The 16321-nt window shown below is 43.4% G+C and overlaps 1 pseudogene; it reads right to left on the bottom strand.

Annotated features, from left to right (window-relative positions):
* The window catches only part of LOC115778460 (integrin alpha-L-like), a 49401-nt pseudogene that overhangs the window by 16693 nt on the left and 16387 nt on the right, over window positions 1-16321 (bottom strand).

The raw sequence follows: 16321 nt of genomic DNA, 5'->3' as shown, positions 1-16321 counted from the left end.
AAAAACATAAAGAGGCTGAAGCAGTCCAGGGGGGTTCGAGGGCCATAAAACCAAAAACAAACGTTCAGGGAGGTCTGCTGGAAAATCCATAACAGCAAATGCACAGTTCAGGGGGCCGACCGCGCTCCCAACGACGGAGGCGACAAGGAGATGACACTGGAGGCCGACCGCACTCCCAGCGGCAGCGAGACAGAACAGGGGGCCAGCCACGCTCTCAGCGGCGGTGGCGAGACGAGACAGGAGGCTCGGACTGAGCGGGACCTTCTGGACGCTCGGACTGAGCGTCTGCAGTCTCTTCTGTGGTCAAGGTATAAGCAGTAATCATTTGGGAAGGAAAAGGGAGTGCAGCCCAACTCAGTATTTGCTCTACATAACTTTTAGTTAATGGTGGTAATGAGTCCGTAAGCCAGGGGTATTCTGTCATTAATCCATGAAGTCTATGTGCGATGGCTTTCCCCTGCTTGTCACAGGGTTGCCTAAACCACTGAATGCACAATTCCAATACACGCTTATTGGTGTCCTGCTTAAACACCTCACTGGGCTGTTTAAGCCATTGTTCACATTGGCCCAGCGCCATTATTTTATTTTTGGGTGGCATAGAAACAGGCATAGCAAAGGTGTCACTCACGGAACCTGTAGACGGTGTATAAAGCGGTGACGGCTGTGTGAAAACCTGAAGCTGTGGTGACTGACTCCGTGGCGTTATACTGTTTGGCTCCTGAAGAGAGTCCCTCCGCTGCCGCCGGGAGCTTGACCTCCCTTCCTCGGAAGCAGGCAGCGGGGAAACGGAAGCGCTAGGAGGCCAGGGAATCACGCTGCTGCTGCCGGGGACTCCTCTTCCTCCATGGATGCAGCGACTGCTGAGGAAGGGAGAGGCCAGCAAGCGGAGTGGCAGGTGAGTGAGTCTGAATAGCCATCGGCTTAGGGGGTAGGAGGTGAGTGGCAACGCTGGGGACCGTTCCAAAATGCTGGTCCCCCCAGCACCAGGTGAGTACCACTGTAGAGGTCGGAGTCTGCGGGGTCCACTCGTGGTCGTGTCATTCTGTCACGGCTGGCCGCTGCACAGGCAATAAGGAGGACCCCAATATACAGACTCCAAGACGGGTGAAATTCACTCACACACTTTATTTACTTAATCTTACAAAGGAACACCATGAGCTCTCCCCGGAAACACACCAGACGGGGGAGAGACGCGAAACAGACTACACTTAACTCACTGGAACTAACACGACTGAAGACGGACAGCGGACAACAACCAATGACGCAACGACGACAAAGTAAAAACACCGACTATATATACACACACAGCAGGTAATGGGCAAATGGGAATTAGCTGGGAGGGATACACAGGAAGCAAAACTAAACCCAAAGCACAACGACCAAAAGACCTACCAAAATAAAACAGGAAATAACCAGTGACGTGCAGTCAGGGGAGGCAGGTGAGGCACGGCCTCACCTGTCATCGTGGAAATATAAAATTAAAAAATAAATTAAATGGTTATATTCATTCAGTGATTTGTATTTTAAAGTTCTTTTCGATTTAACTACACCATTTTTAGATTAGTTTTTTCAAAATCGCTGAATTTTCGCATTTGCCGGTCAAATACTAAGAGACGAACGGTGAGGCACCAGCCCGGCGAGCCGCACCACGGATTGCGCAATCCGTGGTGCGGCTCAGTATAGTCATTGCCAATGACTACTAACTGTGCTGGCATGCTATGCAGTGAGACCGGATTACTTTCCCTTTGCATGTGGCTATTAAAATGTTCTAACACTTTTACTATATGAACTAAATTTCCATATTTTAGCTGGTGTATATAATGCACAGTTTTTTTTTTGTTTTTTTCATTAACAACTGTATGTGTGTAATGCATTCTTGTGTTGAGCGATCATGAAACTGCTGCGAAGAGACACTAGGTGAGGCACGCAGTTCTCGTGCCTCATGGTAGGGGGCGCTGGTGATCCCAGGGACTCTACGACTCCTCGGCGGCAAGCTACCATAAACAGTTAGCAAGGCCAGTTAGTTTTTCCTGTTGCTTGGCCTTATGTTCAACATGGAAGATTACATAACTCAACTGAAAGAATTTTCTAAACTGGACTTTCAATCGAAGCAGAAGATAATAATTAAAGGAAGACCAACACCGGAGCTAAAAGGTTTGCTTCAGACTATGTTAATGTTAAACAAAACAACTGTTGCCAATCAAATGGTGAATAAGCTATATGTTTGTAAATCTGATGTGATGACGTCAGTGCCTCACCAGTCACGACCCTTACCGCACGTCACTGGAAATAACCTAACATGGTACGCACTGGCTTGACACCTGGAGACACTGACACAGAGGGACAACAGGAACAGAACACAGGGAGACAGAAACAGAGACCCCACAACAAAACAGAACCATACAAAAACAACAAAACACTGGGCCACCGGCCCAGGACCATGACAGCTATAGGAAGAGTTTAGAGGCTGTTATTTCTGCAGAAGGAGGATCTACTAAATATTAATGTCATTTTTCTGTTGGGGTGCCCAAACTTATCCACCTGCCTAATTTTGTTTAAATAATTATTGCACACTTTCTTTTCAATTCAATTCAATTTTATTTATATAGCGTCAAATCACAACAAACAGTCACCTCAAGGTGCTTTGTATTGTGGGTAAAGACCCTACAATAATACAGAGAAAACCCAACAGTCAAAAACGACCCCCTATGAGCAGCACTTGGTGACAGTGGAAAGGAAAAACTCCCTTTTAACAGGAAGAAACCTCCAGCAGAACCAGGCTCAGGGAGGGGGGGTCATCTGCTTTGAGGGGGGCTGAGGGGAGAGAAAAGACATGCTGTGGAAGAGAGCCAGAGATTAATATCAATTAATGATTAAATGCAGAGGGGAGTATAAACAAAGTAAATAAGGTGAATGAAAAGAAACAGTCTATTGTGGGAACCCCCCCAGCAGCCTAGGCCTATAGCAGCATAACTAAGGGAGGGTTCAGGGTCACCTGATCCAGCCCTAACTATAAGCTTGATCAAAAAGGAATGTTTTAAGCCTAATCTTAAAAATAGAGAGGGTGTCTTTCTTTAAATCCTATAAACTTCATTTCACTTCTCAAATATCACTGTGTTGGTCTGCTATATGATAGATTTAACTGAAACTGCTGATCCGAACAACCAATGATTTATGAAGGAAAATCATTAAAATTATCAGGGGTGCCCAAACTTTTGCATACCACTGTATGTGATAGGTCATTACCAGTGAACATGGTATCAATACCTTAAGATAACAGCAGTGCCCTGTGATCCAATCACAATATCTGGGAGTCCATCCTGTCCAAGGTCAATGGCTCCATCGATGGCCTGTCCAAAGAAGCTTCTCCCAGGTGTTATTTTCTTTCCTGTGAGTCTCTGGAACAAGAAATTTGACAGCTGAGAGAGTGCTCAGTTTGCACATATATTTGAAAGCATTCATGGTTCTTTCAAATATATGGGCATGTTGGTGACAAATGCTGCATTAACACCATTCTCCTCCATCCTGACTGTTTTGCTGTTTTTTCACAATTTAAAGTAATCTCTACACACTACTGTGATAAAATGCTGGAGATCAACAGGCGATTTCAGGTTTTGAGCTAAGGGTAAAAGTCAGAGGTCAAATTCTTTGAAAATCTTGTCAATTTATTTCAGGCAACCTGAATTTTCTTGTTCCCGTCAATTTAACAAGAACATTTTTGGTTTGGCCCAGATTTTTATACACCAGATACATTCTTAAGCTACTGCATCAAATAAGTGAGCAGCCAAAAGTTGTAATGGCAAAGTTTTATGTTACTGATGCTAAATTTATTTATTTTTACTCAAGTATTTCTGTTTTTTGAAGCTCAAATTTTATTTTTAACCTCAGAGGAATATTGTAATTAGGTGAAGCAAGAAAATTCATCCATCCATCCATCCATTCACTTCCGCTTATCCTGTTCAGGGTCGCGGGGGGGCTGGAGCCTATCCCAGCTGTCATAGGGCGAGAGGCAGGGTACACCCTGTACAGGTCGCCAGCCTGTCGCAGGGCCAACACAGAGAGACAAACAACCTTTCACACTCACATTCATGCTCTCATTCACACCTATGGGCAATTTAGAGTAGCCAATTAACCTAACCCCAGTAAGTGCATGTCTTTGGAATGTGGGAGGAAACCGGAGTCCCCGGAGGAAACCCACGCAAGCACGGGGAGAACATGCAAACTCCACACAGAGAGAGGGAGAGGCCTGGGCCAAGGTGGAATCGAACCCAGGCCTTCCAGATGGTATTCTAACTGTGAGGCAGCAGCGCTAACCACTGCGCCACCGTGCTGCCTGCAAGAAAATTCAGTTTACCAAAATCTTTGTTTAAATTTGTAAATTTTAGTAAAGTTATTAAATTGTGTTGCTTTTATATTTGACTTTGCTCAACTTTTTTGTGTTTTATAGTGACATCATAGCGGCTATGTTCATCTGTGACTATTTATATGTTTACGGTTTCTAATTCATATCAGATTAAGACAAATGTTTAATGATAAATGCTTTCAAAAATAAAACCAAAATCCCTGCTTTTCATGGTCACTGTGGTTTCTGTGTCTGTCTCTCACCTGGCTGAAGGTGCTGCGTATCCCTCTCGTTCTGTCTCCAAGGTAGATATACACAGCCCCGCTGTTGCCATCCTCAAGGGGGGCTCCGACAGCAACGTCTCGGAGTCCATCTCCATTTAGGTCTGCAAGGCTGGATATGGTGGTGCCAAATCTGCCCATGGATGGTGCCGTCACATTCAGTTCACTTTGCAGTTGCAGCTATGGGAAATGAGTTTAGTTCATGATTTAGATCATGGAAACAGTAAGTTTCATGCTGTAATATTACATAGTCGGGGCTCACCTCATCAGTCAGAGTGTAGATGTAGATCTGGCCTTCCTTTCTCTCTTGAGACTGGTAAAACATTGGAGCTCCCACCAGCAGGAAATCTGTGTCTCTGTCTGAGTTAACATCTACCGCGCACAGCTCCGCACCAAAGTAGGAACCGATCTGACAAGTTAGTTATATCATTAGTTCAGTTTTAATTTAAATACAGATTTATATCATTTAAGGACACCAACAGATGGGGCTGGGGAACAGGTCCTGACTGTTGTTTGCGCTTATGCGCCGAATGACAGTTCAGAGTACCCACCCTTTTTGGAGTCGCTGGGTGGGGTGCTGGAGAGTGCTCCACCTGGTGACTCCATAGCAGAGGTGGGAAGTAACGAAGTACAAATACTTCGTTACTGTACTTAAGTAGATTTTTCAGGTATCTGTACTTTACTTAAGTATCTATTTTTCTGACTACTTTTTACTTTTACTCCCTACATTTTTACACAAGTATCTGTACTTTCTACTTCTTACATTTTCAAACAGACTCGTTACTTTTCAACACGTCAGAGAGAAGTTTGCATTTCCGGTCAGTGCGCCGTCAAACATCAAGCGATCTGAGCCTAAATGGAGGAATAATAACACACAAGAGACAATCGTACTGGTGTATCCTCCATCACCGGGGCTTATCTCGTACAAAGGGATTAAATACGCAAACCCATATAATTAATGTATCATTTATAGCGCTATAATCGGGCCGGACCGAGTCCGTAAGTTGCGCTGCGGCACATAAACAGCTTAGCTAGCGCTACTGAAGAGGAGCGAGCACGAAGGGAGTAACGTGTGGCAGGTAAATGCAACGTTTCTAAATGCTCAACAAATATCAGCAAACACACAAAGTGTGTGCAGTTTGTCACACAGTGTGTCTGCGAGCTAAAAGAAGAGCTGCTGTATTTCAGGGAGAGCAAAGAGAGAGAAGTTCACTCAGAGATGGAGAAAGAGGACAGGAGAGGAAGAAGAGAGGTTAGAGTTAAAGGTAAGGACTGGAAAATAAACTGAAGTATGCTGACTTTGTGTAATTCAAAGATTGTATGAAAATACTGCAGTTTAGTGTGTAATAAATAGGTTAGCTTGTTGTACTGTATTTACAGTAAAGCTCTGTGTTGGTGCACAGTGTTTGTGTTCATGGTCAGAGTTACAGGTTACATCAGTGCAGCAGAGATAAGTTTGAATCAAAGCTGCTGATGCTGAGATTCATTCACTGAATCCAACATTTCTACAGCCTGTATGCTGTCAGTGTAGGGGATGGAGATCAGCAGATAGCTGTGAAATACTGGGTTACATCTTTGTGAGTTCAGTTCATCCACACAGAGCAGTAAACCTCAGAGCAGCAGCAGCAGGTCAGCTGATCACAGCCTGCACACCAACATCATTTACTGCAGCTACAATAGAAAGCTGTGATTCTTCTCCCCATGCAGAGCCACTACAGCTGATCTTAGGGTTCCAGTTTGTGTTTGTGTCCTACATAACAGTTTCAAGCTGAGTGTACTCATTAGGATTAAAATTTAGATTGGAATAACATTTGTATTCTCATGTAATATTATTTTATGTTATTACAATAATATATAATGAGGTTCGGTTTGTTTTACACAAAAATAGCTTGTAGAAACATCCTCCAAAGAACTACTTTTACTTTCTTACTTTGAGTACATTTCAGAGCCTGTACTTTTTTACTTTTACTTAAGTAGAGAAGTTGAACCAGTACTTCGACTTTTACTAAAGTATTTTTTAACATAAGTACTTGTACTTCTACTTAAGTATAGAATGTCAGTACTTTTGCCACCTCTGCTCCATAGTCTTGCTGGGGGACTTCAACGCTCATGTGGGCAATGACAGTGAGACCTGGAGGGGCGTGACTGGGAGGAACGTCCTGCCCGATCTGAACCCGAATGGTGTTTTGTTGTTGGACTTCTGTGCAAACCACAGTTTGTCCATAACGAACACCATGTTCGAACATTAGGATGTCCGTAAAAACACATGGCACCAGGACACCCTAGGTCACAGGTCGATGATCGATTTTGTAATCATATCATCAGATCTGCGCCCGTATGTTCTGGACACTCGGGTGAAGAGAGGAGCTGAGCTGTCAACTGATCACCACCTGGTGGTTGGATCAGATGGCGGGGGAAGATGCTGGACAGACCTGGCGCACCTAAACGTATTATGAGGGTGTGCTGGGAATGCCTGGCAGAAGCCCCAGTCCGGGAGATCTTCAACTCCCACCTCCGGCAGAACTTCGACAACATTCCGAGGGAGGCTGAGGACATTGAGTCCGAATGGACCATGTTCCGCACCTCCATTGTTGAGGCTGCTGCTCAGAGCTGTGGCTGCAAGGTGGTTGGTGCCTGTTGTGGTGGATATATATATATATATATATATATATATATATATATATATATATATATATATATATATAATTTAAAACTACTTTCACCCCTGAAGATATTTACTCATATTGGTCACCTATGTTATTTGTATTGTCACTATTTTTACTTTTATTACTTATACTGAGACTATTTTATATTCTGTATGGCCTTCATACTGGTGCATGGAGTCATTATTCTCATGTTTTAGATACCATCAGTCACTTTTATGGCTTGTGCAAAGTAAGAGATTGGTATGGGGTTCAAGTTTCATGGGCTGAGACTTCATGTAAATTAGGAGGGGTCAAAAGCAAGTGGGCGGTTATCATGTTTAGGATATAAAATGTTTGCCACTCTTTGTCTGACCTCACCTCTCTCTGTGTGCTCTTCTCTTCCTGTCCTCTTTTCCTTTCCTGTTTCTGCTTCTTTCTCTGTCTCTGTTTCCCTCTTCTCTTTTTTCTTCTTCTTCTCTTCTCTGTGTGTGTCTGTATCTTAGTCTCAATTATGTTACTGTCTGGGTTTTGGTTTTTGTCTGTGTTGTGTGTAACTAATATGTCTAATAAATAGCCTGCACCGGAACCTGCTCATCCCAGTGAGTTTTTGGATATTTGGGTTTAATTGGGTTTGAATCTTTGGCCAAAAGGAACATGAAGCCCTTAAGAAAATGTCACCGACACCAGCCACCTCTGTTTCAATGTAAATATTGAAGCAAAATGATCAACTCTCATGATGACATAGAATAACTTCCATTGGCAGGTTTGCACATGCTAAGCAAAACACACTTATTTTTGATTGGTAGCTGTATGAAGAAAAAAATTACAAAAGTTACCAACCTGGTCTCCATTTATTCTTTGTGCTGGGGTCCAGTTCTTCCCGTTGTGTTTGAAAAGTACAACCTGCCCTGTGTGCTTAAACCTTGGTGCACCCGTGAAATACAATGAAATATTATTCCTCTCTCCAACAGAAACAGAATATCCTGCAAGAGTCAAATAAAACACGTCTTTATTTGAAAATCTAATCTAATGCAATTGTGGCTTACTAGAAAGATATTAATACATCAGTTAGATTACAAAAAAAAATTCAGATCTGCGGCCGTATGTTCTGGACACTCGGGTGAAGAGAGGAGCTGAGCTGTCAACTGATCACCACCTGGTGGTGAGTTGGATCAGGTGGTGGGGGAAGATGCTGGACAGACCTGGCACACCTAAACGTATTGTGAGGGTGCGCTGGGAACGCCTGGCAGAAGCCCCAGTCCGGGAGATCTTCAACTCCCACCTCCGGCAGAACTTCGACAGCATTCCGAGGGAGGCTGAGGACATTGAGTCCGAATGGACCATGTTCCGCACCTCCATTGTTGAGGCTGCTGCTCAGAGCTGTGGCTGCAAGGTGGTTGGTGCCTGTCGTGGTGGTAACCCCCGAACCAGATGGTGGTCACCGGAGGTGAAGGGAGCCATCAAGCTGAAGAAAGAGTCCTATCGGGCTTGGTTAGCCTGTGGGACTCCGGAGGCAGCTGACAGGTATCAACAGGCCAAGCGGAATGCAGCTCGGGTAGTGGCCAAAGCAAAAACTCGGGTGTGGGAGGAGTTCGGTGAGGCTATGGAAAAAGACTTTCGGACGGCATCGAAGCGATTCTGGCAAACCGTCAGGCGACTCAGGAGGGGAAAGCAGTGCTTCACTCACACTGTTTATAGTGCGGGGGGGGGGGGGTGCTGCTGACTTCAACTGAGGCTATAGTCGGACAGTGGAAGGAATACTTCGAGGACCTTCTGAATCCCACTGACACGCCTTCTGTAGTGGAAGCAGAGTCTGGGGATGAGGGGGATGACTTGACCATCACTGGGGGTGAGGTCACTGAGGTAGTTAAACAACTCCTTGGTGGCAGAGCCCCTGGGGTGGATGAGATTCGCCCTGAGTTCCTGAAGGCTCTGGATGTTGTAGGGCTTTTAGCGTAAAAGCAAAGCTCTCGATTTACCGGTCGATCTACGTTCCCACCCTCTCCTATGGTCACGAGCTTTGGGTAGTGACCGAAAGAATAAGATCGCGAATACAAGCGGCAGAAATGAGTTTCCTTCGAAGGGTGGCTGGCCTCTCCCTTAGAGATAAGGTGAGGAGTGCGGCCATCCGGGAGGGGCTCAGAGTAGAGCCGCTGCTCCTCCACATCGAAAGGAGCCAGTTGAGGTGGCTCGGGCATCTGAGTAGGATGCCTCCTGGCCGCCTCCTGCGTGAGGTGTTCCGGGCATGTCCCACCGGGAAGAGGCCCCGTGGTAGACCCAGGACACGCTGGAGAGATTATGTATCTCGGCTGGCCTGGGAACGCCTTGGGGTCCCTCCGGATGAGCTGGAGGAGGTGGCTGGGGAGAGGGAAGCCTGGGCTTCTCTGCTTAGGCTTCTGCCCCCGCGACCCGGCCCCGGATAAGCGGAAGAAAATGGATGGATGGATGGACAGTTAGATTACAGAGGGATTTTTTTAGGTGTTAAGAGTCAAATATTCAAATCTTATTTTTAAAAAGGAAGATCAGATAATATGCAAAGTTTACCCATGTAGGAGTCCATCTGCATTTCTTTATCTTCAATTTGTGTTTCAGTTTGTCCCCGACGTTCTCGGAGAGAACCACGCCAGCTGTTTGATCCCACTGAACCCAGAATCAGTGTATCCTTTAACAGAAATGTGCAGGTGTAAGGAGGACAGAAATCCCAGCAAGAGTTAGAATGGGAGGTGGCAGATCATCTGTGCCATCTGACCTGCTGCAGCTGAACGACCTGTTCCAGTTATTCAGCAGCAGAAATTAAGCTGTGAGCATGCTGAAGTGCTAAATTTAGCATGGATAGTTTGAGAAATTCATCTTCAGCACTTCAGGTCTTGTGTGGTTTCTAAGTCTTTAATCTCATATTCAGTTAGAGGTATAGATCGACTAAATTCATCCAGGACTTGAGCCAGGGCTAGGAAAGAAAAAAAAAAAATGGGTAATATTCTTTGATGTCTTGGAAATCTAACACGGTTTCTCCTCTTTTTTTTCTCCCCTTTCTTTAATAATGACTAATTGTGGTCTTAAATCAACGCGGCTTATTTGGCCTATTTCGATTTTGAATGCTATATTTACGTTGCATCACTCATGCAAACACACAGCTTTAAGATTTGAAATTGTAAGGAACAGGGTGTGAATCAGGGTTATTATAGTTAACGAAAACGAACGAAATAACGAAAACTGAAATTGAAAAAACATTGTCGTTAACTGAAATAAATAAAAACTATAATTAAAAGGAAAAAAACGATAACTAATTAAAACTGAATTGTGAGTTTACAAAACTAACTAAAACTAACTGAAATTATCGATAAACTGACTTTCATTTACTTGTTTTTTTGGGGTTTTTTTTAAGCCTTGTGGATTGATATGAAATCATTGTTTCCGCTCTCGGAGTTTAAGCTGGGAGCGCCACAGGACAACTGTGTGAGTGCGCATGTGCGTGCGCTCACCGCGCTGGTCCGCAAAGTAATGGCTGCGGTCTGCAGAGAAAGCGGCAGAGTCCCATATGGATGTTCTTTGAGTACAAACACCTGCACACGACCACAAGGTAATTAACACACACAATCCAGCTACACAAGCATAAATGTGGACATGAGGTCGGACACTTCCGTAGGTTATATACAAAGACCCTGCAGGTTTAATTAGCGAGCATCTAACCAAGCTAGCTCCAAAACAGAAGCAGCTTCAGGTGGTGAGAACATCAGGATGCAGCTGGATTTGACCTTTGACTCCTTCAAAGAGTTTGTTTTTGTCAAACACCACATGTAGGCGTTATTAATCTGCTGCACTGATGCTGAAGTTTATTGTGGAGTTTATTATTGAATTTATTGAGTTTGGGAGTTCATGTTTTTCTTTGTTTCTCCCTGTTGATGCTCATGTGTGTCCTTAATATTACACAAATTTAGCATGTCTTGTGAACAGTTGGTTGTTGAATATATTTCTTTAAACTGTATCTTTTGTCAAGTTTTCATTACACAATAGTCACTTTTGCGCCTTGAATCTTGCACCTGATCAGGTATGAAAATACTAAAACTAATACTGAAACTAACTAAAACTAAGCATGAAACCAAAAATAAAAACTAATAAAAACGAGCAAAACCTCTCTGAAAACTAATTAAAACTAACTGAATTAGAGAAAAAAAAAGTAAAAACTAACTAAAACTAAACTATAATGTAAAATCCAAAACTATTATAACCCTGGTGTGAATTAATCTGTTTTTTCAACAATGTGGTTGTAAGAAGTTGGGATCAAGGAAGTATTAAACTAAGCTGATAACTAAGCTGATTAATTTGTCAGCGTGCTGGTGGTTGCCTTTTGCAACACCCTTTTTTTTTTTCCCTCTTTTTGTTCCCTTTTTCTTTTTTTTTTTGGAGTATGTGTGTTACGGCTACCCCCCTCTAGGCAAGTATTGGTGTTACTTAATATCTATGCGTATCACAGTTCACAGCCATTTTCATGTGTATCACGTCTAGGCTACTATGCAAAGTATTAACGCCTCATTAGCACCAGGGGGTGCTTTAAGATTTGTCAGCTGGAATGTTAAAGGCTTAAACTCTCCTATAAAACGTAAAAAAGAATTTAGTAACCTAAGGCATCTAAATAGAAGAATTGCCTTTTTTTTTTTTTTTTTTTTTTTTAGAAGAATTGCCTTTTTACAGGAAACCCATTTAAAATTGTCAGACCAGCTTAGGCTCCAGTGTGGGTGGGTTGGTCAGGTCTACCATTCATCATTTAACAGCAAGGCTTGTGGGGTTGCTATTCTAGTCCACAAATCTGTCCCGTTCTCTGTGAGTGAAGTGATATCAGACCCTAACTGCCGTTATATTATTGCTCTGGGAAGAATTAATGGTAGTAACTTGGCATTAATAAACCTGTATGGTCTGAACTGGGATGACGAGGATTTCTTTAAAAAAGTGTTTTTTTCGCTTCCTGATATAAATAGTAGTCAGCTCATTCTTGGGGGGGGACTAATTGTTGCCTTGACCCGTTACTTGACCGTTCCTCAAATAAGCCATATTTAATTTCCAAGTCTTCCAAAGTTATACATTCATTTATGCAGCAATATGCAGTGTCAGATGTTTGGCGTCATTTCAACCCTAATGCCAGACAGTTTTCATTTTTCTCTCCAGTGCACTCTACCTTTTCTAGAATTGACTTTTTTCTTGTGGATAACAAACTGCTCTCCTCAGTTAAGTCATGTTTCTATAATCCCATAGTAATCTCAGACCATTCTCCCGTCATTCTGGATCTCTCTCTCCCGGGTAGACCTATCTCACGATCTCCGTGGCGTTTCAATTCAGTTTTACTTAATAATCCAGATTTTGTCACTATTATTGACCGTTTAGATCTTTTTTTTTCCACTAATGTCACTCCAGATGTATCTGCCACGACGATTTGGGAGACATGTAAGGCATATCTACGAGGCGAGATAATAGCTTATTCAGCATATCTTAGAAAAACAACCACACAAAAAGTCTTGTCCTGTCTTGTGCTATATCCAAATTACAAATAAAATGTGCAGAGTCCCCTGCTCCAGACCTGATAAAAAGCTTGTTGATAAAAAAGGCTGAATTTGATACTCTTGCCTCTGACACAGCTGTGGCATTACTATTGAAAACTCCTTGTAATTATTATGAGTTTGATGATAAGCCCAGCAAAATACTTGCTCATCAGATTCGGCAGAGAGCTTCAACCCAGCACATTCCTGAAATCAGCACGCCCAACAGATTTTCTATTAATCCGCTAACCATCAATAATCAGTTTAGAGATTTCTATTCTTCTTTATACACCTCAGAGTGTTCACCGGGCGAGGCTCATTATGAAAGTTTCTTTAATAATTTTACCATCCCTACCATTGACCCGAAAACAGCCTCTGAATTAGATAAACCCTTTACCCTTGCTGAGGTCAAAAGTGCTATATTATTAATGCAGAGTGGAAAATGCCCTGGACCTGATGGTTTTCCATGAGAATTTGTTTTACACTTTGAGTCGTTTTGGGTTTGGCTGTTCCTTTATTTCTTGGATTAAATTGTTATATGCTTCTCCGTTAGCCCACGTTCGTACAAATAATGACCATTCAGAATACTTTCACCTAGGCCATGGTACCCGTCAGAGGTGCCCGCTCTCTCCCTTGTTGTTTGCTATTGCTATAGAGCCTCTGGCTGCAGCCCTCAGATTTAGTCCCATGCAAGGCATCACAAGAAGTGGTCTAGACCATAAAGTGTCCTTATACGCTGACGATCTGTTGCTTTTTCTTTCAGACCCAGAGACGTCTTGGCCCCCGGTATTAGACCTACTTGAGCAGTTTAGACAAATATCTGGATACAAACAGAATTTTAATAAAAGTGAATTATTTCCCATTAACAGTGCAGCCACAGCCTACCCATTCACTAGCTTACCATTCAAGACCTCACCGCAAGGATTTAAATACCTAGGAATACATGTGACTAAGAATTACTCACACCTTTTTAAAGCCAATTTCACCCCTTTACTTGACCAGTTGACTCAGGACTTACAGCGTTAGTCTATGCTGCCACTGTCTCTAGCAGGCATGATTAGCTGTATCAAGATGAATGTGTTGCCAAAATTCTTGTATCTTTTTCAGTGCATACCAGTATTCATCCCAAAACAGTTTTTCTGGTCACTGGACGCTTCAGTTTTTTGGTTTATATGGAACAAAAAAGCTCCTAGGATACGAAAGAATATTCTACAGAAAAGTAAAGAAATGGGGGGGCTTACCACACCAAACTTCCTATTTTATTATTGGTCTGCTAATATCCGTACAATGTTATTTTGGTGTAGCGCTAACCTTGAGATTCCTAAATGGCCACCAGTGGAGGAGACCTCATGTGGCTCTGCTTCTTTGCATTCTCTCTTATGTCTTCCTCCAGCAATATCTCCCCTATCTCATACTAACAACATAATTGTCAAGAATTGCCTTAGAATATGAGTTCAAATTATAAAACGTGTCGGGAGCCAGAGAATACCTCTCTTATCACCTCTTGATTCTAACCCCTCATTTCCACCTTCACTCATTGATAAGACTTTTGCAGTGTGGAAAAGCCATGGGCTACTGTTTGTGAAGGACTTATACTAGATTTCTGCAAGTTAGAGACTTTATTCATCACCGTCTCTCTGGTTTCCCGATAATCCCCACCTCCACTATGGTTGACAGACTGTTAGAAATTAATGTCTGTGTAGATTCTCAGTCATCCAGGTCATAGTAGTCTCTGGAGCTTGAAAAATCCACAAAGAAGGAGTCCCACTTCGACCCATTATCAGCAGTATAAACTCGGTCACCTACAACATTTCCAAACACCTCGCCACCATCTTATCACCGCTTGTTGGCATCACACCCCACCACATTGAAAACTCTACAGATTTTACTAACAAGGTCCAGAATCTTGTACTGGATCCAGATGAAACCATGGTGTCCTTTGATGTGGTTTCACTTTTCACTTGCATACCTACAACTGAGGCAGTGGAGACCGTCAGAAGACGACTACAGGAAGACGATTCCTTACTGAACAGAACCAGCTTCACCCCAGATCAGATTTGTGCACTTTTAGATCTCTGCCTTACCACAACATATTTTAAATACAATGATGGATTCTACAGACAGAAGCATGGATGTGCCATGGGCTCCCCAGTGTCTCCCATTGTAGCCAACCTTTACATGGAGGAAGTGGAAAGTAAAGCTCTTGGTTCTTTCAAAGGGATGGCACCTAGCCACTGGTACAGATATGTAGATGACACCTGGGTCAAAATCAAAACCCAAGAGGTAGAAGCCTTCACTTGTCACATTAACTCAGTGGATAAATACATACGTTTTACCAGGGAGGACACCAGAGATAACAAGTTACCATTCCTGGACTGTGCGGTGCTTATCGAGGAAGATGGAAGCCTCAACATTGAAGTTTACCGGAAGCCCACACACACAGACCAGTATCTCCTCTTTGACTCCCACCACCCTCTGGAACACAAACTTGGGGTGATCAGGACCCTACAACACCGTGCGGAAAGTGTTCCCTCTAAGGCAGAAGGGAAGCATAAGGAACACACACACATTAAGAAAGCCCTCAAAACATGCGGTTACCCCAACTGGGCCTTCATCAAATCAGCTAAGATGCACAGGAATGAAGGCCAAACACAAACTACAGAGAATGGGAAGGACAAGAGGAACAACATTGTCATCCCATATGTGTCGGGCTTGTCAGAGAAACTCAGAAGAATTTTCTCCAAGCATGACATCTCAGTATACTTCAAACCAAGTCACACCCTAAGACAAAAACTGGTTCATCCCAAGGACAAACCCGCCAAACACAAGATCAGCGATGTAGTGTATGCTGTTCAGTGCAGTGAAGAGTGCTCGGACCTCTACATTGGTGAAACCAAACAGCCTCTTCACAAACGAATGGCACAACATAGAAGAGCCACCTCGACAGGACAAGATTCAGCAGTACATCTGCAGCTGAAGGAAAAAGGGCACTCTTTTGAGGATGCCAATGTTCACATTTTGGACAGGGAAAACAGATGGTTTGAAAGAGGAGTGAAAGAAGCCATCTATGTCCACTGTGAACAACCATCATTGAACAGAGGAGGTGGATTACGTCACCAACTTTCCCCCGCTTACAGTGCTGTCCTGAGCTCCCTTCCCAGACGTCTCAACCCCCATTCACACCTTTGTTCCAGTGACCTCAATAGGCCACAGGAAACAATGGAGCGGAGTCCTAAATTGGTTTCAACTGAAACCACTGATTAAATATGACCCACGCCCCCTTCACACCTGGGCACATGTGTTCACGCACATGATCAATAGAGGGTCATAACCACCTCCAGGGGACTACGCCCACAGGGGTTTAAAATACCTGGGTCTCTCCACCATTTGGTTGAGAACTGAAGAAGCCTTTCGAATGAGAGGTGAAACGTCTTCAAGAAACAAAAAGAAGTCCAGTCGCCTTTTTCAAGCTCCAGTTAGAAATTAATCCAACTCCAAAGGGTACAATATCAAAAATATACA

Source organism: Archocentrus centrarchus, chromosome 1 (assembly GCF_007364275.1).
Source record: "Archocentrus centrarchus isolate MPI-CPG fArcCen1 chromosome 1, fArcCen1, whole genome shotgun sequence".
Taxonomy (NCBI): domain Eukaryota; kingdom Metazoa; phylum Chordata; class Actinopteri; order Cichliformes; family Cichlidae; genus Archocentrus; species Archocentrus centrarchus.
This window is presented reverse-complemented; position numbering and strand designations above follow the sequence as displayed.